General features: G+C 40.8%; 1 long non-coding RNA gene across 1 annotated transcript in view; it reads left to right on the top strand.

Moving 5' to 3' along the window:
• Nucleotides 1-17,142, top strand: part of LOC120384769 — a 96,719-nt gene extending 79,577 nt beyond the window's left edge. Inside the window, exons 5-6 of the long non-coding RNA XR_005589096.1 lie at nucleotides 12,796-12,866; nucleotides 16,643-17,142. This is a non-coding gene — a long non-coding RNA (uncharacterized LOC120384769). The remainder of the gene's footprint in view (nucleotides 1-12,795; nucleotides 12,867-16,642) is intronic.
• The last annotated feature ends 6,421 nt before the right edge of the window (nucleotides 17,143-23,563 follow it).

Raw genomic sequence — 23,563 nt, 5'->3', positions numbered from 1 at the left:
TATTGTGTAGATAAGGTTTTGATCTGTGGTATCTCATTAAATATGTCCTTTATTAGTCACTACTTATACTCTTCAAGTCTTAAAACACAAGTACACTTTCACAATTACACAATAAAACAAGGTTCACAATATTGCAGCTAGGCTCTCACTTCACTTCAGTTCATTCTTATATCTCACTGACTGACTGGAGACACCCCACCACTTAATACCCAAAAGGGCGTGGCTGACAACATTCTAGGAGGTTTGAGGACAATGTAGTTCTCAGCAAGGCTGGAAGGTCCCACGAGATTCTACAAAGGTCCAGAACATTCTCAAAGGTTAGTGAAAAATGAATCCAAATACAAAATACCTGAAACATTTTACTTCAAGCAATCTATTTTCCCTTTTGTCACTAACAACAAAAGCAGCACTCCGAGCCTGGCGCCCGCTAAGCCTGGCAGCCTAGGGAGCTACCTGGGTCACTTGCACCTAAAACCGGCCCTGGTGGAGACGTCACCATTGTGTACAAAGGATTTTTTTTTCAAATCATACACAAAATCAGAATAATTTGGCTTTCTGTGGATGTTTTGCCCAGGACATGGGGGAAGGAGCATGAAATCCACAACCCCCAATCTAGAGGAAGGCTGCACACTTCATCCATGACTATTAATGACTGGTAACCCTACAAGCCACATGATCTGATATCTTTTCATTAGTTTGTCCTTCTCCCAGTCCTATTACACATAGACAGAACATAGTTAGCTGCCTCTTAAAGTCTGAACAAAATGGTCATTGAAGGAATAGAAGCTGTGGAATTAAAAGAAGAAAATTAGGCATCTGTAATAATTCTTCCTTTATTAAGAATTACAGCACACTTAAAAGTAAACTGCATATAATTATCCTCAATGCACACCCCACAGAGGTCAGTTATTACATTTAGCATGTGACCCATTGTGGGAGTAACACAATAGCTATACATAGGAATGGTAATATTTATGAAATATATATTTTATTGTTATTGCTGTAAAATGATACCAAAGTTAATGAATAAAACTGACAAAATATAGTGAGCAACATACAATAGTAAAATAATATTTAAGTAGGTAGGAGATAATTTTTTTTTAAATCAAATGAATGGTAAGGTGTTATAGTAAAGCAGTGGTTCCCAAACTTTAACAACCTGTGAACCCCTTTCACTAAAATGTCAAGTATCACGAACCCCCTCCTAAAAATTAATATTTTCAGGGATTTTCTCCTTTACCTGAGTATAAATTATAAAAGCAGTGATCTCAGAAATATAAAATTTGTTTATGTGACATGCTTATTGCACAGTATTTATTATTAATTATTATTTATTATGACAGTATTTTTATTGCATTATGAAAACAGCAACACTCGTCCAAGATCTCTCTTTCGTAGCATGTATCACTTTGAATAAGCCTGTTATAAGACAAGGCTCGTATGTTTCATCAAGGAGTATCAGATGTGAAACAGCATGAAGGGATTTGAGAAGCCGACTCAGAGTTCCTCCTACACAAGCATTCAGGTCTTGAGCAGTCCAGGCAAACAATGCACGTTACAACAAAGCTTAAACTTGTTCTTCATAATAATTTTAAAAACAATACTAGCTGCCTATTTCATTTTAAAAACAGCCAAAAATAGCCATCTCCCTTTCCATTTCTTATAAGGAGTTTTGAAGTTTAAATCTCCTCAGTGTGATAGATACACTTGCTTTGATCTGCTTAGCTCTTGGAAGTCCAGGGGCTCCAGGATGCTGGCCCCATGCTTCCCAGGGTCCCTAGGGACAGCTCTGGCTGCCATTAGGGAATTTTTTTCCGAGAACCCCCTGTAACATTTTGTGAACCCCCAGTTTGGGAACCACTGTAGCAAAGTGATGCATATATTTATATATTGATTTGAGAAAAAGTGGGAGAATTTTTGGATCGCTTTATTTTATTTTCCACTAGTGTTAATCTAACGAGTTACAATAAAATGTACAAACACATACTGCGAGACAGCCCCAACTCCAAAGTCTTCACAGTCCAACCACAGTACACCTGGTGTAGAGCAGCAACTACAATTTCACCTGAAGTTGATAGAGCCAAATGGCTACATCAGGAGAAGCAGAATTTATTGCAGTGACGCCTCCTTCATATTTATAAATTGGGCAGTAGGTAGTGATATGTTCGATGGTCTGTCATAGGGAACCCCACTTGCATGCCAGGGACGCTTTGATTTTCCATTTGTGCGTTAGATGTCTGCATCTACCATGGTTGGTTCAAATTTGGTTCAGAGTTGACCAAGATGACCATGCAAGGTCAAACCAAAGAACCTTCTGAGAGGGATCCAGCACAAGGTGCTTATTTTTTAAGTGTTGTTTAGCCCAATCTGCTTTCCATGCCTCCTTCTGATCGTATCCTGATTGCTTGAGGCTAAACGAATGTTTCCAGAAAGGCTTGCAGGACTTAAGATGTTTTGGGGGTGGGGCATTGTCAATGTCTTGGTGGATAGGAAGACATCTGTTTTCCTGGAGTCGCTGAGCTTCATGGAATGTTGCAGCAGTGAAGCATATCAGTGGGGGAGCGATGTTAGACAGAACAAGTAGCCATGATATTGGAGTCGACTTAAGGGTTCCCATGATGCACCACATTGCTGTATTCAGCTGGATATCCACAAGTCATGTGTGGCTGCATCTGCTCCATACCAGTGCACAATATTCAGCTAGTGAATATACAAGTGGTATTGCAGATGTTCACAACACTCATGCTGATGCAATCCAGGTTGTACCTGATAGTTTCTGAATTATGTTGGCTCTCATTTTTATCTTTGAAGCTACCTTCTCAAGATGATCATGGAAGGTGAGGGTGCAGTTGAGTTTCACTCCAAGATATGTTGGAGTGCAATCATATCACACATTTTTACCACAGAAAGCTACTTCAAGTGTGTGTTTTTGGCACTCCTATTATCAAGATGAAATGTGCTTACTATTGTTTTTCCAGGGTTTGCTTTGAGACGCTATTTCTGGAAGTATTGTTCCATAATTTGGAGGTTCTCAGTTAATTCTTTCTCAATGTTATGGAGGTTTGATATTTGGATTGTCATGGCAAGATCATCTGCATATCCAAATTTTCATGATTTAGTTGGAGGCATGTCACTTATGTAAATATTTAAAACGGTTGTCTAATTAGACAAACAGACATAAAAGAGTAAAATGCCTTGATCAAGGTTACTCAACAGACAAATAGCAGAGTTAGGACTAGAACCTAGCATTCTTGGTTCCCTGTCATGGTTGCTAGCACATCACATTGCTCCTTTAAGTTAGATACACTTTGTCTGGATGACCTACTTAGACTGTATGTTCTTTGGCCCATGGTCTGTCTGTTTGTATGTGTTTGTCAAGTGCCAACCACAATAGGACCCAAATCTTGGTTGAGGCCTCTAGACTCTACAATAATACACATATAAATAAGAGACTAAGGGTATAGGGGGAAAAAAACCTAAATAAAAATTTGCCACCCAGTCTTGCTGTAACTGGTTAGCATAGTCTTAGTTTTTCAGCACTCTGCTTCCTGTCCTGGTGGAAACCAAAAAGTGAGAGATGCTTGCACACTGAAAATAAAGATAGTGGTGGTAGCATGTCAAAGGAATTATGCTTTTTTAAAGCTTTAAAAAAGATTTGGTTCTACTTCTGTGCAAAGGTTCTGGTTGGTTCTTATATTATCCCGCACCAGTTTTCCCATCCTTAAATACTAGTATAGAGAAACTTAGCAAGGGCTCAAGACGTTGTGAATTGGCAGAAGTTAGGTGGGCAGAAAAATTGTTAGCTATTTGTCCTTTGGTTCCGTAGTAATATACAGGATTTTGACTCTGAACCACATGTAGTTATAAGAGCTATGATTTAAAGCTGGATGAACAGTTTGGATGGGAAATCCCAGCTCATTAGAGCCAGATATGTTAAACAAAATCTCAGACACTGATTGTAAATTGGTGCAACAGACAGTGTCTTGATGTCAGGCTAGCAACAAGATCATCAGATGCAAAAAGACATCCCTAATGTTCTAGGTGACACGTCCAGGAACAATTGATGGTTATGACAGGACAGACATGTAGGAATATATGCAAAGCCTAAAGAAGGATTAAAAATTCTGTGGCGATCACCAAAGAGGAGAGTTTCCCATCACTCCTCAGTAGAAATAGAATTCTTATTCTCCTCAACCAGCAATATCCACAATGTTACCTGCTAGCACTCTTACAAATTGCACGTTAATAGTTGAAATACTGTTTTGACTACCACAAGCACTAAATGACGCAGTTCTGTCTTCCAGTGACAGTGTCCTCAAAAACTGATATTTCAGAGTATTGGCTAAGAGTGAGAGGGAGGTATAGGTTGGGAGGTGCCATTTTTTTATCTGAACACCTCTATTAATGTGTCAACAGTGAATGTGGAAATAGTAAGTACTGTGTATTAAAAAATAAATGACTTGTTCTTACTGTTTTAAAAGAAGTCACTTTGAATGATCCCTTTTTAAAATATAGATCCCATTCTTAACTTAATTCTGAATGGATGATTAGCAAGACTGTATTACCTAGAAAAGATCAGTTATTTTTCAATTACCCACTGAGAATTAGCTAATAGGGATCTAGACAACTGAATTTTTAGGCTGAAACTCCTAATTAAAGTTGCCACAGCTTTAAAGATATGTCACATCACAGTATGGCACAAACTTGTTAAACATACTACCTAATGCAGGGTGTCAGGATTTTCCATGGCAGTGCACTAATCTAAAATGTATTAATGGTAAAACCATGGGAGATCCAATATAGCTAATGCCAAGGGATACATAGGGTTTGTTCCTTTAGCACACTTCAGAGAATCTTTTATGAAAACATAATTGTAACTATCGGACGAGAAGTAATTTTAAAACCCCAATCCCTGTAATTGGTTCACTGATTAACAAAAGTACTGGTCATATCCAATGTAGCTGAATGGACCTGGCAAGTCCTAATGATGTATTTATTTTATTATGTTGGGCATTCAGACCCAGATCCACAAGGAGTTGTGACTGAGAATTGCAATGCCTAACTTTTAGGTACCCAGAAAGTTTTAGGACAACATTGCAATCAACAAAACCTGGATTAGGCATCTAAGCTCCCTATATAATGAATGGAAGAGGTAGGCACCTAAGAATGTGATCCACAAACCCAGCATTCTAGGCAGGGAGATGCCTAAACTAGCCAATAGGAAATGCCAATGAGATGGATGTGCCTTAAGCCCCACCCATTTCACAGAGATGTATGTGTAATTATAACCTGCAGGGAGGTGCTTATACCTACTTGTGATCCACAACTGGGAACCCCTCTCCTGATGTCAGGAAGCTTAGGCACCTAAATTGTTTCTTCTAAGAATGAGTTAAGCTCCTGGCTAACTCTATGTAAAATGGTTGGAGGAAGAGCTGACCTTATGACTTTATGCTTAGAGCACTCACCTGGGAGTGTGGGAAACCTGGATTCAACTCCCTCTCTGCAGAGAGGGAGAACACATTTGAACAGGGAGCTCTTATGCTGTTTTAGGGGGGAAGGGGATGTGCTAACCACTGAGCTATGGGATATTGTGATCTGGTTCATCCTCAATGTCTCCTATTGAAGCTGTTCCACTTTGGATAAAGCACTAAGAATAACTGGAGTGTGGGGTCTGGCTCCTGGGTTTTCCATGTAGATTCCATAGCCACCAAACTATAGAGTCACTCTCATTCTCTGGCCCAATAACTCTTTAGTTAGTTAGCCACAGTGGAACAACTTCAACAGGAGAGACTAAGGAAGACCTACATCAGGCCTGTTTATTTGTTTTCCTTACTGCAATAATAAAATAGCAATGGTCTGTTCTTCTGCCTCTCCATCTCCTTTTCTGTCCTCATAGAGGTAAAAGTAAGCTGGTACGCCCTGGTACGGCATTACTGGCAAGAGCCTGTGAGCCATACCGAGGCAGCCTGGCTTCCCCAGATGGCAATTTAAAGGGCCCAGGCCCTTTAAATTGCTGCCAGAACCCCGCTGCTGGAGCCCTGGGGTAGCGGCAGTGGGGCTCCGGGGGCTATTTAAAGGAATGGGGCTCCCATTGCCTCTACTGCCCTGGGCCCTTTAAATAGCTACTGGAGCCCTGCCGCTGCTACCCCAGTCTCTGGGGGCTATTTAAAGGGCTGGGGCAATAGAAGCAGGAGAGTCCTGGGCCCTTTAAATAGCTGCTGGAGCCCTGGGGTAGCAGTGGCAGCCGGGGGCTCTGGCAGCGGTTTAAAGGGCCCGGGGCAGTAGTGGCGGCCGAGCCCTGGGCCCTTTAAACTGCTGCCGGAGACCCCGGCTGCCGCTGCTACCCAAGCAGGGGAGGGGACAGCACTACCGGTACAGGGCAGGCCAGGGCTGGCTCTGACCCCCCATCCCCACCCCTTCCGCCCGAGGCCCCACCCCTTCCAGGGGCCAGAGCCAGCCCCAACCCAGCTCCGTACCAGTAAGTCCCTATTTCTACTTTCACCGCTGCCTCCCCATGCACCGTACTTCCATGGAACATTGCAATGACAGTCTCCCATAAAAAGTCAATGCATGCAAGTCTGATCTTCACCTTGTCATGCAATGTTTGTGTCCCAACTCTGTTTTGTTTCATGAATTATTTAAACCAGGAAAATAAGTCTTCTGATTTTCAGATTCATAGATTTTAAGGCCAGCAGGGACCATTAGGATCATCTAGTCTGACCACAGAATATAGTTTCACCCAGGATTGCCTGCACCAAGCTCATAAATTCTGGTAAGATATGGTACTTATCACTCTTGAAAGTTTTTTTTTTTTAAAAGCTTTATGTGGTAGTTCCTTTGAGACTTTCTTCTACTCTAAGAATAGGCCAAAGTATACTTCAGATAACTGTTCAAACTATTTTAGCCTATTGGATCTCCATATTTGGACTGGAAACCTCAGGTGAACCAGTTATGAAATTTCAAATACTTCCTGCTTACAGTCAGCCTGGAAGTATCATAGCAGCATAGCAGAGTGTGCAGGGATAACTTCTATCTGGCCACTAGCATAAAAAACAAAATGGAAGAGAAGTCTTTCTCTTTGTAAAGAAGTGCTAGCAGCTTGCAGGGCAAAAATCTGTTCAGTGTGGATGGACCAATGGTAGGAAATAAAATATAATAAAACCTGCACTGGGAGACCTATAATGAATTCTCTGAATAGCTGAGGTTTATTAATAGGTGTGTTTTAATTTTAGAGAACATAACACTCATACAGGAACTAATATGATTTACAATGTTAAATGTGAATTGGAGGTTTTATGGGAAACATTTTAATGGGCTTCAACTGAAACATTTTTTTTTTTTTTATAAATCGGAGTTAATGTCACCAACTCCTTGAATGGTTTAACAAATTGTGACAAGTCTCTCAGCACATTCTGTATATTAATTTAGATATCATAGTAGCAGGCAAATTTATCTCTTTCTTTCTTTTTCTCTCAAGTGTCAGTAAGCTTAAAGTGATGTCCCAGCCTGAAGTCAGCTGGGATGACTGGAATTAGACCTGTAGCTCAGATCTGTCCATGAGCTGAGTTTGTGTGTTTTTTGCTGCTGCTACAAAGTTTCTTTTTAAAAGTGTTTGCTTTGACAACTGAGTGCTGGGTCAATAACCACATGCTGAGGTATTCCTTATTAGAACAGAATATTAAAATGTGTATGATTTATGTCCCACCTAAAACCATCAGTCATCAAGTAATATTTTCTCATTTTTGGCTTGGTTCTGCATGGTGCAGAATGACTCTTTTGAAGCAATGAGCATTCACAAATCCCACTGTACCCAATGGGATTTAAGGGTGCTCAACACCTTTACTGAAATGCTTAGCACCTCCCAGGATCAAACTCATTGCTCTTATTTTAGGGCCTGATCCTGCAGCTGCTCCATATGTGGAACTGAAGCCAAAATGAAGCACTAGTGGAGTGGTTTAAATGAGTCGACAACTATAGTATTGTCACGGAGACTGAGCAGCTGGGCTGACTTATAACAAGATGCTATAGACCAGTCAGGGTGAAAATAAATATATTTATCTTCAACACTGCTAACCCATACACATGCTGGCTCGCTCATGCTCTCTCTCTCTCTCCCCAACAAAAGTTACCATCACAGCTCAAATTGAGGAGGGAGAGGATTACTAGCCACTTGCAGCTCTAGGTTCCCTTTCCAGGGTCTGGCCTCCTTTCCCCAAGATTCCAATTTGTATTTACTATTTATATTTAAAGAGGCAGGCTTCACAAGCATAAAGAATATATAGTATCTACGTGATTGAAGTGCCATAGAAGCTACTCCAGTTCTTAAGTGAGAGTCTGGGTGGCAGAACAATTCCAATGGAGCTACATGGAGCAGGAAAGAGGATCCCCCTTCCTCTTCCTGCAGTTTTCCAGTATCTAGGACTAGGTTGTGGGGCCTGGAATTATTATTTATTTATACTGCATTTTGTACTGCAGTAGTGCTTAGAGGCACCAATTAAGGATCAGGCTCCACTGTGCTAGGCATTATACAAATATAGAGTAAAAAGACAGTCCCTTCACTAACATGGAACTGAGGCTTACACCCAGATTTTTAAATCCATTTAGGAATTGCTGTGTTCAGTGTCAAAACACTTAACTAATTAAGGAGCCTAAATCTCATTTTCAAAAAGGATTAAGGATGGAATTTAGACTCCTGAGTGCCTAAATCCCTTTTGAAAATGATGGTATGTCTACACTACCCTCCAGATCAGCAGGCAGCGATCGATCCAGCAGGAATCGATTTATTGCGTCTAGACTAGATGCGATAAATTGACCCCCAAGTGCTCTCCTGTCAACTCCTGTACTCCACCACCACAAGAGGCACAGGCAGAGTCGACGGGGGAGCAGCATCAGTTGACTCACTGCAGTGAAGACACCACGGTGAGTAGGTCTAAGTACGTCAACTTCAGCTACGTTATTCACGTGGCTAACATAGCTGCGTAACTTAGATCGATTACCACCCCCCTGCTCCCCAGTGTAGACCAGGCCTAAGATTTAGGCTCCTTAATCAGTTAGGTGTTTTGATGATGAATACAGCAATACCTAAATAACTTTAAAATTCTGGGCCTTAGTGACTATGTGCATTTGCAAATATTGTATCTAATTGATGTGTAAGGCAAGCACTTCATGTGATCATGATACAATATTCTCGATACATTGCTGTATCCTTTTATGAAAGCTTCATCTGGACTACGTAGGTTTTCTGATGGGTAAGTTGGTATGTTAGATAGCTATCAGTTTCTAACTGGAGATGTGACAGATTTGCATTTCCTTCTACCAAAACTTAATGGGGAAAATAAGGGTATTTGGAGATATCCCTAAACTCTAGCATGCAGAATCTTGTGGTACGAGATACTGATACCTCTGTGAAGGTCTTTCTGCACTTAGGACGGTTATCTGGTTTCTTTTGATGAAGTAAATATTTACTAATCATTCAACATGGACTTTTTTCTTGTGTGATGCACTCTAGTAGATAGCTAAGGAAACTGCACTCGAAAAAGAAACAGCTAATTTGAAAGAGATTTTTTTTTTAAATCACTTAACATTTAGAAAGCGGAAAATGCCCAATTCTGACTCTTTGTGTTTATACATGCTTGATTCATCCTAAATTACCGCAATGCTTCATTCACCATCAAAATTCACAAGATAAAATTCATAACAGAAGTGCTTGTTAAGCAAAACAAACAACATAAATTGTATCAATGCTGAGTAAATGGATTTCTGAAAATGCTTTTTACTTGGCTCCTAGTACCCTATGCCGAGCAAAGTTACTGCTGATTCTGTCAGGCAGCTGGAGCTAAGGTCAGAGTGGATATTCTGATTGATAACGATTAGATTTACAAACAGGATACCCAAAATAGATATTGTTCCACATACTGTGAAGGCAGCAAACTCCTTTCACCATTTCCTTTAGGATCATGAGATGATTTTACCCAGGGTTCCTTCTCCTTTTCAGTCAGGCATGCAAAATCAAGCCAAAAAATTTCAAGGGGTTTTAACCCTTTACAGGTAGAGCAATTAGAGAACAGCTATTAAGAGGGATTTTATGGCTACTAGCTGGCTGGGTGTCCATAAAAGGGAGCTCACCCCACCCCCCGACTTCATTTATCACAGGGGTACAGGGAGAAATCTGGGCAAATTGGCAAATCACAGAGACTAAAGTACTACCAACATAAAGAATAGTCTCATGGGAGTTTATTGGATCAGGACCAATGGCTGTGTGTAGGTGGGCTTCTTATTTTTCCATTTGTCCAATCCTAAAATATCCAAAAGAGATGGTATTTACGCTACTGTGTAAAGTTAATTTTTGTCTGTTGATTTTCCACTTAAAGGAATCTATTCTAAGCATTCATGTGTTGGAGTGTTCACTCCACACTAGTCCCTGAAGGGGATAATGTAGCCTAGGTAGTACCTGGAGGAGGAGCCAGGAAGCAATGAGGACTACTTAAAGGATGAAGTTCACATGGACAGGATCATGTGGGGCTTGTATAAAGCCCAGAAGCTGAGGGCAGAATGGGGCTGCAGTGAGGATGTCTGTACTCTCTCTGAGGCTAGGGAGAGAAGGGAGCTTGGCCTGTAGAGAAGGGCATACCTTGAGGAGGGTGGAGAAGGAGACTGAGACAGAGTGTAGGAAGCAGTCCAGGGAAACAGCATCAAGATGCGGTTTAGTGCAGACCTATCTAGGTGGTTGTAGGGTCCCTGGTATGGAACCTGGAGAAGAGGGCATGCCTGTGGGGAAGTGGCGCCATTCAGGGGAAGTGAATTTGAAGACTGCCTGGGATAGCTCGTATAAAGAGATTTTGGTACACACACCTCTCAAAAATGGAAAAACTACAGCGACCTGGCTGGAGGGTCAAGCCATAAAGAGAGAGCAGTCAAGTCCTGAGTGAGAGACCCACAGGAGGAGGCACCAGACAGGCACAGCTAATCCCCAGCTGTGGCCTCTAGGAGGAGCCCGAGCAGTGAATAGACCCCCCTGCGACCATTCATTTTTAAATTGTTTCACTCTGAACTAGAGTCACAAACTTTTTTGTTAAATAAATGGAATTAATGGTCCTAAGAAGTAAAATGTTGCTCGTGTAGCTGAGTTTGTGGAAAATATTAACTGAGTCTTAGAGAAGAGATCAAAAAAATGTTTTCACCCGAAGGACAATTTTAATTGAAGAAAAAATACAAATTGTCAGAAAACTCTTTAATCATTTGTGGGGTGTCGTATTCCTGGCTGTCAAAAACATAACGCTTTTGCTATTTTTAATTCTACCTGATCTTCCTTCACCAGAAGAGATGGAAAGAGAGAAGTGTGACACTTTCTCTACCTAATTAAGAAGACTGTTTCTTGATCCTTTTCATTTTTTAAAAAATCTATAAATAGTTTATTTGAAGCTCACTGTCTGCTCCTCTGACTGCCCCACATTAACCATACTTGCAAAGACTGGAGGAAAACATGGTTTCCTCTTGGAGGTGGTTAGGAGGAATTGGTGTTTAAATGCTAGAGTCAAGAGTACAGCTGGGTGAAACATTTTTTCATGAATAGCTTATGCACTGAAAAAATGAACGTTCAGATCTACTGCAATTACTCATGAATTCAATATGTTCAAATCCCTGCTCTGGAACAGGAACTGTGAACCCAGGTCTTCCCGGTTATCCTAGCAGTACGTGTGGGTGCCTACATCACTAGGCTGTTTGAATTATCTAGGGTTGGAAGGTTGTTCTCAATCTCTCCTGTTGGAGCTGTTCCACTTAGTATAAAATACTTGAATAGTCACTGGGCCAGAGAGAAAGTGAGTGATTCTATGACCTGGAAGAGAGAGAGCGAGCTCCTTGCTTTTCTGAGGCCAGCTCTTGAGTGTCCTGCGCTTTGAGTCTCAGGGACCTGAGCAAAGGTACAACTGTTTCTTTACAATGGCTACCCCAGAATAGTTTGTGCTCTGAGACCCCATTTTTTGACGCATGCATAAGGGATCAGCTTTGAGTTAAACAGCCAACCCCACATGCTTCTGAGGCTGTCAACTCTTAGATTCTAGTAATGACCTCGATTATCTTCATGGAGGTGCTTCATCTCCAAAGCCCAAAGAGCCCTCATGGTCAGTGCCCATGCAAATATAATGTGATATAAATTGAGGACTGATGATCAAATGTTGTTTTAAATAAACAATAAAGAAAAAGGGGAAAAGTCTGTTAAATGTAATGTATGTTTAATTTCAGCTACACATAATTCAGTTGATAATCTGTTCGGAGATTGTAAATAGTAGAGAGCTCACTGTTCATTGTCTCCAGTGAGATGATCTGTCTGACGAGTACTGATTAACATTCTTTTAAAGAGCTCAGCTTGTTTCAATGAGAATCGTGATTGCTTTTTGATATGGCAGCTGCTGAGAGTATTTACACTTCTTCCCACTTTTAGCTATATGCTGCTGGAGGCTATACACTTGCATCCAGGCGTGACTTAAGTGGTCCAAAAGCATTTGTCACATATCCTGGAAAAATTAAAAGTCTGAGTGTAGCTAGATTTCAGTGAATAATTTGTGATGAATAATTTATTCAGCAGATTTAACCTCTTTCCTGTTGGAATTATCAGTGAACAAGTGATTTTATGAATATTGTTTGCTGTTTGTCACAGTTTAATCTTTTGTGCAAATAAATTCCAGACGATGGGTTGCTTGTGAATTGTTTAACATGAGTATTCATTGCTCCTGGTTGGCTGTTCATGCTGTGCAAATGGTCTTCTTAGTCACATGCTGGTGTTTCTGCTCCCAGATTTAGATGACCTAAGCCTTATGAATTGGAGCAGTGCCTGAAAAATCTCTGAGACTTTGATGATCTCCAGGGTAAGATTTGATTTTCCTTTAAAAAGATAATTCCATCTACCTGCTGTTTGTTTCAAGCAGTGACTTGTTAGTAACTGTATGAAACTTGTACTGGTCACGCACACTGCTAGACCTGAAGTCAATAGGAGCCTTCCAGGTCTGTAATGAAAGAAGGCAACCACAGTGGAAGTGGAAGTAAGGAGGAGTCTGTCTTTCTTTCTTCCTTTCTTTCTTAGGCCCTGTGCAGTAGCTACAGGGAAGGCCTCACACATCTGTCTAGCTAGGTACTTATATAACGTCAATTACCAATTTTCACTTGAAGGGCAATTTTAATTGAAGAAAAAATATGAATTCGGACAAAACTTCATAATCATTTCCTGGTGTCATATACCTGGCTGTGACATCGTCAGAAGAGATGGAAAGAGGGAAGCATGATACTTTCTCTACCTAATTAAGAAAATTACCATGTTATTTGAGTTCCTCACAAAGATTAATGATTTTAATATTGGAACACCCCAGTGAGCTAGGGAAACATAACCCCTGTTGTACAAATGGAGGACTGAAGCAGAGAGAGTTAAGTAGCTTGTTTAACATCAGATGGAAGGCTGCCAGAGCCGGGAATGGAACTCAGAATTCATATGTCCACTGTATTAACGGCAAGAGTATCCTTCCTCTCAAGGGTGTTCCCAAGTTAGCTTTGTCTCCACCTAATAGTGCTTCTGGTAATGGCAGGTCGCAGAAAAGTGCTCCCCCCAAGTCAGTCTAGCCCAGTTTGACTGAGAAAAGAAGAAAGTCAGGGATCAGAGAGACCCATTTAAGTACAGATAATTTGGTGAGGGTTGCTGTCCAATCACAAGGGCAGTGTACCTGCAGGTTTTATGTGTAAATGCGCTTTTTTAATTTTAAATGAGATGATGATGATGATGCTACAGTAGTGTCAGTTATTATGTCTCTGCAGCAGAAAAAGTACAAAGTAGGACAAGAACAAAGTCTGTGGGAATCCCCTGCTACCATTCATGGTGACAATGGTGATGGTTGCAACACCAGTACCTACTTACTATGCTTTTCAATAATTTATTTATTTATCACCCGCCTGCTCCTGTACAATATTCCTAATTCTCCCCCTCCCGTTTTAACTCTCAGAAAACCGAGAACTTTCAAAATGGCTTCAGGACCACTCCCAATGCATGAATGCAACCTCACAGATACTAGTATGTGTGACACATTAGCTTTCTGTGAATATTATTGCTTATCAAAATTGCTGGCCTGAGTATTTATGAATAAAAGGATTTGTTCCTCTCCGGCTACATAACTTCAAGTGTCCCCAAGAGAAATGTGGTGTCGCTAAGTAAGAGACTATTGTTGTCACACTACTATAATGACCCAGCTGCAAAAGTACATGGAGATATGTAACACAGTTGATACAAACTACAACAGATCAGAAGTGAAACTGAGTAAAGTTGGTTGAAAAATGCAACTGATGCATCATACAATGCCAATCTCAATGAATTGAGTAGTTTGCTGGGTAGACAAATGTTGCTATGTTTTGTTTATCTCAGTCAAGACCAGATTTTGACACCCACTGATGCTGAATTTATTTCACAAATTGTCCCCTCTTTTGGTGCTAGTCATTGCAAGCAAGGGTGTTAGGATCTGGTCTCCACTGATTTACTTGTTTCACCTAGTAAGAAAGTGCATGTGTTATTGAGAAAAGTGCTGTCATCCAGGCTATGTATTTTTAAAGAGTTCCTCTCACATTGGTGTTTCATGTTTTTGCTGAACAGGGATATTTTTCTCCCTGTAGGATTAACATTGCCCAACCTTTGAGTGAAGAGACGGGGCAAATCTAATGTATTCGCATCAGTCCTTGAAAATATTTCCATGTCTCTTATATTAACCCTTAGAACAGTATTCCTCTCCATTATTGTCCAATCCACTGAAAGTGACTATAATTTTCAGGGTTTTCCCTTTTCCTTCTCCCCTCCCCAATGGGAGCCCCTTCCTCCCACCTGCTTTCTCTTTCCCCCCCAAAATAAAACTAATCCTACCCTGTTCCCCACATGTGCACACTCTCTTGCTGACACTCACAGATGCCTTTATTAATCCAACTCTGAATTTACTCATCCTTCCTACCATTTCACATGGCTACCTCCTCACTCTGGTTGCAGTTGGTTACCATGATGACTGTTCCATTATTTATATTTATTATATATTTATTTTGTCTCCAGAGATTTAGGAGCCCCAGTCATGGATCAGATCCCCATTGTGCTGGGTGCTGTACAAACAAAGAACAACAGACAGTCCCTGCCGCAGAGAGCTCACCATCCAAGATTAAGACAGTTGACAACATGTGGGGACAGCTAGCTGGGGGGAATACAAGGAAACAAGGGGGTGGGGAAGTAATGATCTGCTTTTTGTTTTCCATCTTGAGGGACAAATCAAGAACTAGCTTTAAGGGAGGTAGTATGTATCAGGAAAGCAGGCCAGGGGATGAAGAAAGATTTCTCTCAGCAGGATACTGGATTGAGATGGGCCAAGGCGCTCTTGAGACAGATTGTTATGTGGGCCTAGTCTGAATCTCTAGTAATTTCCTCATTCCTGGGATTTTCTGTCCCCCTAACTCTAGAACTAATTTTTAAGAATTATGTCTATCTGAGAGTTGCTTAATCTACATTATAGAGACTAAAAAAAAGGTAATAATTGGAGACATACCAATCTCCTAGAACTGGAAGGGATCTTAAAAGGTCATTGAGTCCAGCCCCCTGCCTTCACTAGCAGGACCAATTTTTGCCCCAGATCCCTAAGTGGCCTCCTCAAGGATTGAACTCACAACCATGGGTTTAGCAGGCCAATGCTCAAACCACTGAGCTATCCCTCCCCCCACAAAACCACAAAAAAGATACATTTATTTAAAATCACAAATATAAGGTCATTCAGATTTAAAACAGAAATGTTATGTCTGCCTCACCTCATTGGTACCATGCAATGTCTAATAATGTACAAAAATATCAATGAACATAACACAGAATTACACTCATTCCTACAAAAGCAATGCACCTGTGAGTTTTGTTCAGCCAAAATATTATCTGTGCATTAATATTCAGACATGGCTTGTATGACATACGGAAGTTATCAGTTAGATTAGGAAGGCTAATAGGCATATTTTATTATTTCACTGTGTATTGCTGTTATCTTCCCTTGGTGGTTATTTCATTATTTCTATACATGACTGAGAGAAAAAGGGCAAAATTTTAATCCTACTTTAAATTGAATTCCAATATTGTGTCTGCAAGATTTTTGTGTTACCAAGATAACAGGCCAAACTATATAAAATATTGTAATACATGTTCTTTCATGTATTCCTGTTTACATTTTTGCTGAAATACATGGCAAAGTTCGGATTTTTTTTCCAGGAATCATTAGTCAGCCTGGGGCTATTGTACTTAATCAGACTTAAATTAAAAGTTAAATAGCTTCCCACTGCCTTGAAAGAGAATACCACATATCTGCTTAATATACAATAAATTGCATTTTAATATAAACAAAACAATCATTTTATTTTAAATGCCTTGGAACTCTTTAATATTTTTCAAACAAAAGGTGTTAGGTAGTAAAACCTCAAGCATATCCTTGTTATACAGCTTTCCCCAGACTCTTTGCAGCTGGAAAGTGCAAGTTCATGGATTTCTAACATCTGCATCACAGTATAGGGTTCTCAGCACAACAGTCATACTCCATTTTGCAAATTCTTATATATATACATATATACAAAGTCTTTCCTCTGTGATTTTCTCCAGCGACTATTTTACTCTATGGGTGGCCTAAAATGAATCCTTCAGAACTGGTGACTTCAGGATGAAACAAAGAGGAAGAGGAAAAACAGCAGGGTAAGGGGGGAGAACCCTATCTGGAGGTGCACATCAAAAATTTGCTCCACTATATTTGGGAGTCATAGAAGACATCCTGGCATCCTTCACTGGAAAAGTAAAAGGACAACAATTTGTTTCATGAAAAAGGTGTCTCAACCAACCGTGGTTGAAAACACTGGAGTGGACTTTGGGTGAGAAGCTTCTTTAGACAAGAGAATAATTTGTTAGTTAAGTTTAATCTTTAGAAAATGTGTTATAATTTTGTTTTATATTTGTGGGTTGGTGTGTGCCTTTTGCTACCTGTACAGAAAGAGCAAGGCCTACAAGGGCCTGGAAGTGCTCATTCTGCCAGAGGCTTTTGGTTTTAGGGAGCTGTGCAGCAGGCATACATAAGACTGCTTCAAACATAGGACAGTGGTGGTGAGGTACAGGGGTGCTAGGAATTTGGCCGCCCCAAGCACGCCAGTCCCGCGGCTCCAGGGGACCTCTTGCAGACGTGCCTGTGGAGAGTCCTCTGGTCCCGCGGCTCCGGTGGAGCATCCGCAGTCATGCCTGCGGGAGGTCGACCGGAGCCGTGGGACCAGCGGCTCCGGTGGAGCATCCGCAGTCATGCCTGCGGGAGGTCCGCCAGAGTCGCCTGCCGCCCTCCCGGCAAAATGCCGCCCCGAGCGCACGCTTGGTGTGCTGGGGTCTGGAGCCGGCCCTGGTGAGGTGTAACCCTTGGGAGTGTGACAGATACAAATACCCACTGTTTTTTTAAAAAGGAATCTCTGTAAATTATTGGCAAATTTATTTTCTTTCTATTGTACTTGTTTCTAATATAAAGGAAACTAATTGAATGAAACAGAGAAGTAGTGCCTTTTAAAAGTTTTAATCTGGGGAGCATGAGTAATTCTGTGGGCAAGTTAATGATAAAAAGGGAAGAGAGATTTTGTTGGATGCACAGAATCAGAATTTCAATGGTGTCGTACTGTGTGGTGTGGCAGGAGGAATAGTTGATCTCCCCACCCCGATCCAGGTTCGCTAGGTTGGTGGAAATCATGATAATACAATATTGTCAGAAATGGGTTGCGATGGGTACCATTGGAAAGCCCTTTCTCCCCATCAACACAGTGGTACCAAACATGACAAACCTAGAACAATTATGTATGCCATCTGTCTTGAATGGTTTAGACACAACAAATCCTGCATTTTGTTAGGGAGTTCGACTGGATGACCCTTGTGGCCCCTTCTAGCCCTGTGGTTCTATGATTCTATGATATATATTTGAGAATATTTTAAAATCTATATCTTTTAATTATACAGTCATGTCAACATGCAACCCTCACAAAGTAAAATTGTGGCCCTCTCCTGACAATATTGTGTTGTCAGCTAATGCTCAGAATGAGATACCTGACTGTCTTTTTTGTTAATGTTACAGATTACTAGAAATGGAAGGAGTGCTACAAAAAAAAAAAAAAAAAAAAAAAAGGAAAAAAAAAGAGGTTCAGTGATATTGATTATTAGCTTTGTCTATTACGCCAAGAGTTGCAATGAGGCACTGGTTAAGATGTCAGCATCTAGTCAGAAACTACTGGATCCATCCACAAAAGTATGCACATAGTTACATAACACACATTACATAATTTAATTACAATCCCAAATTAATTTGTTATAAAAATCTGTGGGGAGTTACATTGAGTCTGCCTGGTAGATGCCGTCAGAGAGAGAGACAGAAAACTGCAAAACCACAAGCTTTCACGTGTTCACTGACAGAGACAGATAAGTGCTGAATAACAAGCCCTCATATGGCAACAATGGTCATGAATGAAGGTAAACATAAACAGGGCCAGAGAATTTAGCAGGGAAATTAGATGGCAATTATTGGGGCAAGACCAAGACCAGAACTGCCCACCTGAGGAAAGGAAGGGCTGATAATTACAATAAAGAGGAAACACAAAAGGATCTCGGTTCTCACTCCTCGGGATGTGGGGAAGGTAATCGGGTGGTACTGCTTTGCTTTCGTTTCTCGCTAAGTCCCTGCTACAATAAATGGTAATGTCATAACCGAAGACTCTAGTCTCTATGTGGTCCTATGTGTTGGCTTGGCAAGCCAACAATAGTGGGATCCTGGGAACCCCAACTAAATCCTTGGTTTTACTTTGGTCTTGATCATTTTTAGGCATGCATGAGGAGATGAACAGTATTGACTAATAGCTGAATCTTTAGAGAATACTCCTGTGGAGGACCTGGGTAAATGCAATTCTTGGTGGCACTTTACATGCTATAAGAAGTTCACCCATAAAATGAATTTGGCAAGGTTAGAGAAGAAGTACGTTAAACAACAGGGAAAAGTTGAAGAGGCTGGGTCAAGTACTAGCTGTGAGTGAGACCTGTCTTACGCTAGGTATCATGGCATGCATTCTGAGAACATTTGCTTCCTCTGCAGTAGGCCAGAAGCCTGAAAGCATCCATTAAGCACAGTTTCAACATGTGAGGCAGGTGAGAAATTGTATGAAACTGTCACCCTTAGCAAGAACATTGCATGGAAAGTAAAGTGGGTGCATTGACTCAAAAGATGCCCACACATATCACACTGCATATCACATTGAGTGCTACACCAAGAATTATGTAATGTGTTGCATCAAAAGATGAAAACAACAGATACAAACTGATTTTACTACTGCAAACTGTGACTTGGATGGAGTTCATAAATTGCCTCACAGGCACCAATGTATGGAAAAGTGGTGGTGATGGCCAATGAAAAGGCTAAGTACCAAAATCTGTACCAGACTCATGCAGCTTGTGCATAGCACTGGCTGCTCCATTGACTACAATAAAATACTCTGCCTGAAGATTGCAATGGCAAATGACATTCTTCTCTGCCTGGAACTGAATGAAGGGTTGTACTTTTCCTCATCAAGACTTATATTTTGTGCTGCCAATAACTTAGGCTTCCTTGAAGATACAGCAGATGGTAAATGTACCCTTCATGTTACTGTTTTGGTCTGTTAACAGGAGTGTATTAATGGGGATTAGTCCCCTTCTGTCGGTGCTGTCTGGACCAGCAAAGAACTGTTCCTTCAAGGAGCTTCATGACACTAGTTTTCTTACCAAGGTCCAAAATTTTGAAGCCAAAAAGTTCGGTGTTTAGAGAAGTAGCAATTAAGTTGACTATAGTAGAGCTTTCTATATTCACTAACCTTGATCTCATTTGGTTATTGTGCAGAAGTGAGATTTGCTCCAGAGGTAAAAAGATCATTGAGTATGGCTTCACCTAAAGAGATAGAAGCACCACCCTTAAATTACACGGTCTACAATTTTTGAGAAGTCGTCTGCTTCAGAGATAAAATGTGCTATTTATTATGTATTTTGATGTGCTGAATTCAAATATGACAATTAAAACAACTGATTGGCTACTGTTTCTAAGATATTTACGTTTTTACATTTTATGTCTATGTATATTGTGTAGATAGTAGAGTTTTAATCAGAAATTGTAAACCTAGGTCTTTTCATGTGTTTATGGTTGCTTTACATGATAATATTTCACCTGTCCTGTTTATGTAACACTTTAAAAATCAGCAAAAGGGTTATAAAACTAAAATTTATTATGAAACAAAAGGCAAAAAACTATTATGTACATAGTTTAGTCCTATTCAGTGTCTACTCGGTGCTTCTTGGCTTGTCTCTTGTATTCATTAAATGGAGCATCTCTTGTCACTGCCCAGCAATAGTCTGCAAGCATTGATGGGCTCCATTTGCCCTGATAGCGTTTCTCCATTGTTGCAATGTCCTGGTGAAATCGCTCGCCGTGCTAGTCACTCACTGCTCCGCAGTTCGGTGGGAAAAAAAATCTAGATGAGAGTGCAAAAAATGTATCTTTAGTGACATGTTGCAACCAAGGCTTTTGTATGCCTTGAGGAAGTTTTCCACCAACAACCTGTAGTTGTCTGCTTTGTTGTTTCTGAGAAAATTTATTGCCACTAACTGGAAGGCTTTCCATGCCATCTTTTCCTTGCCATGCAGTGCATGGTCAAATGCATCATCTCGAAGAAGTTCACGAATCTGAGGACCAACAAAGACACCTTCCTTTTTCTTAGCTTCACTTAACCTTGGAAATTTTCCACGGAGGTACTTGAAAGCTGCTTGTGTTTTGTCAATGGCCTTGACAAAGTTCTTCATCAGACCCAGCTTGATGTGTAAGGGTGGTAACAAAATCTTCCTTGATTCAACAAGTGGTGGATGCTGAACACTTTTCCTCCCAGGCTCCAATGACTGTCGGAGTGGCCAATCTTTCTTGATGTAGTGGGAATCTCTTGCATGACTATCCCATTCGCAGAGAAAACAGCAGTACTTTGTGTATCCAGTCTGCAGACCAAGCAAGAGAGCAACAACCTTCAAATTGCCACAAAGCTGCCACTGATGTTGGTCATAGTTTATGCACCTCAGAAGTTGTTTCATGTTGTCATAGGATTCCTTCATATGGACTGCATGACCAACTGGAATTGATGGCAAAACATTGCCATTATGCAGTAAAACAGCTTTAAGACTCGTCTTTGATGAATCAATGAACAGTCTCCACTCATCTGGATTGTGAACGATGTTGAGGGCTGCCATCACACCATCGATGTTGTTGCAGGCTCCAAGATCCCCTTCCATGAAGAAGAATGGGACAAGATCCTTTTGACGGTCACGGAACATGGAAACCCTAACATCACCTGCCAGGAGATTCCACTGCCGTAGGCTGGAGCCCAACAGCTCTGCCTTACTCTTGGGTAGTTCCAAATCCCTGACAAGGTCATTCAGTTCACCTTGTCTTATGAGGTGTGGTTCAGAGGAAGAGGATGGGAGAAAATGTGGGTCCTGTGACATTGATGGTTCAGGACCAGAAGTTTCATCCTCTTCCTCTTCCTCATCTGACTCAAGTGAGAATGATTCTGGTGCATCAGGAACCAGCAGTCCTTCTCTGTGGGGTACTGGGTGTATAGCTGATGGAATGTTTGGATAATGCACAGTCCACTTTTTCTTCTTTGACACACCTTTCCCAACTGGAGGCACCATGCAGAAGTAACAATTACTGGTATGATCTGTTGTCTCTCTCCAAATCATTGGCACTGCAAAAGGCATAGATTTCCTTTTCCTGTTCAACCACTGGCAAAGATTTGTTGCACAAGTGTTGCAGCATATGTGTGGGGCCCACCTCTTGTCCTGATCTCCAATTTTGCAGCCAAAATAAAGGTGATAGTGGTTATACTGCACTTTTGTGATGCAAAAGTCACTTCACCACAAACATAGCAGAAGTTATCTGCACTGTTCACACAAGTACGAGGCATCTCTGCTCACTTTGGCTAAACAGAAATGTGTCCCTTTGCAAAATCAAACACTGACAAATAAGAGAGCACAACACTGTATGATTTCTAGAGCTGATATAGGGTTCAGTAGAGTGATGTAAGCTTCGTTATGATTGCATCATCCATGACTTCTAGGAATAACATGTTGCAATTCATATGCATGACGCAATACCAGCTTCAGATTGCATCATTCACTGTTTTGCCTAAAAAGCAAGTACTGTCCAAACCAAGTCATAGATTTATTCATAGATCCAGTCAAAGATGTATTTTAGTCATTTCTGGTTTAAATTGAGATCCCTTCCCTTTATAACTCACTTATCCTCCGCCATTCCCAAGTCAAGGGTCGTATATACTGACCCAATAGCATATCTTGAAAACTAGAGCCAATCAACAATTTTAAGCACCATTTTCGTTCTCAGTGACCCAGAATTAGTAAAGTTTGACTACATTTATTTCAGAAGCATTTTGGCTGTAGAGCAGTGTTATCCAGACACCCAGGACTTACCATATCACACCATTTCAGGAGAAAGGTATATTCCAACATGGTCAGACTTTTACTCGGCACTACATGAGGTATTAGAATGATTGACCCATATATGCATCCTGACAATTATCCTGTTAGCCCCATTGTTCACTCAGTTCATTCAGAAAAATTGGCATTGACAAGGGGTAAATTTATACCTGCTACTGAGAGAGGAAATTGTCAAGTAATGGAATGGCTCAGGGATAATAAAAAGCATCCGAAACTACCCGCTCCTATTGGGCATGGATGGGTCTTGAAGAATGGACTGATCATACCAGTTATGTGAGAAATACTACGTGGTTCTGAATCAATCCTTCAGCTAATCAAATGCTCATGTGCAAAGACCATACTCTCTCCACCCTACAGAAGTTTGGTCAGAAGCCTGCCTTGTACAGAAATGAGTGTGGTGAGCTCAAGGATCAGTGTGATCTGTGTATCTGACAGTGGTGCCCTAGACAGAGAACACTGATGGCTTTCATGAATAAATGTTTTCAGTACTACATGTGAAAGCTAACTTCCTCAGATTACCAAAGATCAATGTCTTTTTTTTTTAAAAAAATGTAAGCAGTGCATCCTGTGTTAAATTATAATTTTAAAAAATGTTGATTTTTAAACATTGTCTTGGATATATATCTACATAATTGTTCTAGATTTGTCATATTTGGTACCACTGTGTTGATGAGAGAAGGCTTTCAAACAATGCCATTTCTGACAACTTATTATATCCACCAACTCGAGGACCTGGAATTGGGGGATCTGACACATTGCACAGTGTGAAATAATTGTTTGGAATTCTAACTTTTACTCATCAAATGACACCTCCTGTGACCCCCCTCCTTCTAGGATGCTACCTGATTTACTGGAATTTCACTGAGCCTGCCTGCTCCACTAGCCTGGGCTCCCTCTCCCTGTTTTGATTGAATTATGATCTCTGGCCGCCGTCAGGATGGCCTTCAACATTGGTTCTCCACTTGTAAGGTAACTCCCTTCTCTTCA

This window comes from Mauremys reevesii, linkage group 1 (assembly GCF_016161935.1).
Source record: "Mauremys reevesii isolate NIE-2019 linkage group 1, ASM1616193v1, whole genome shotgun sequence".
NCBI lineage: Eukaryota > Metazoa > Chordata > Testudines > Geoemydidae > Mauremys > Mauremys reevesii.
Note: the sequence above shows the minus strand (reverse complement) of the source record. Positions and strands in the feature narration are given on the sequence as shown.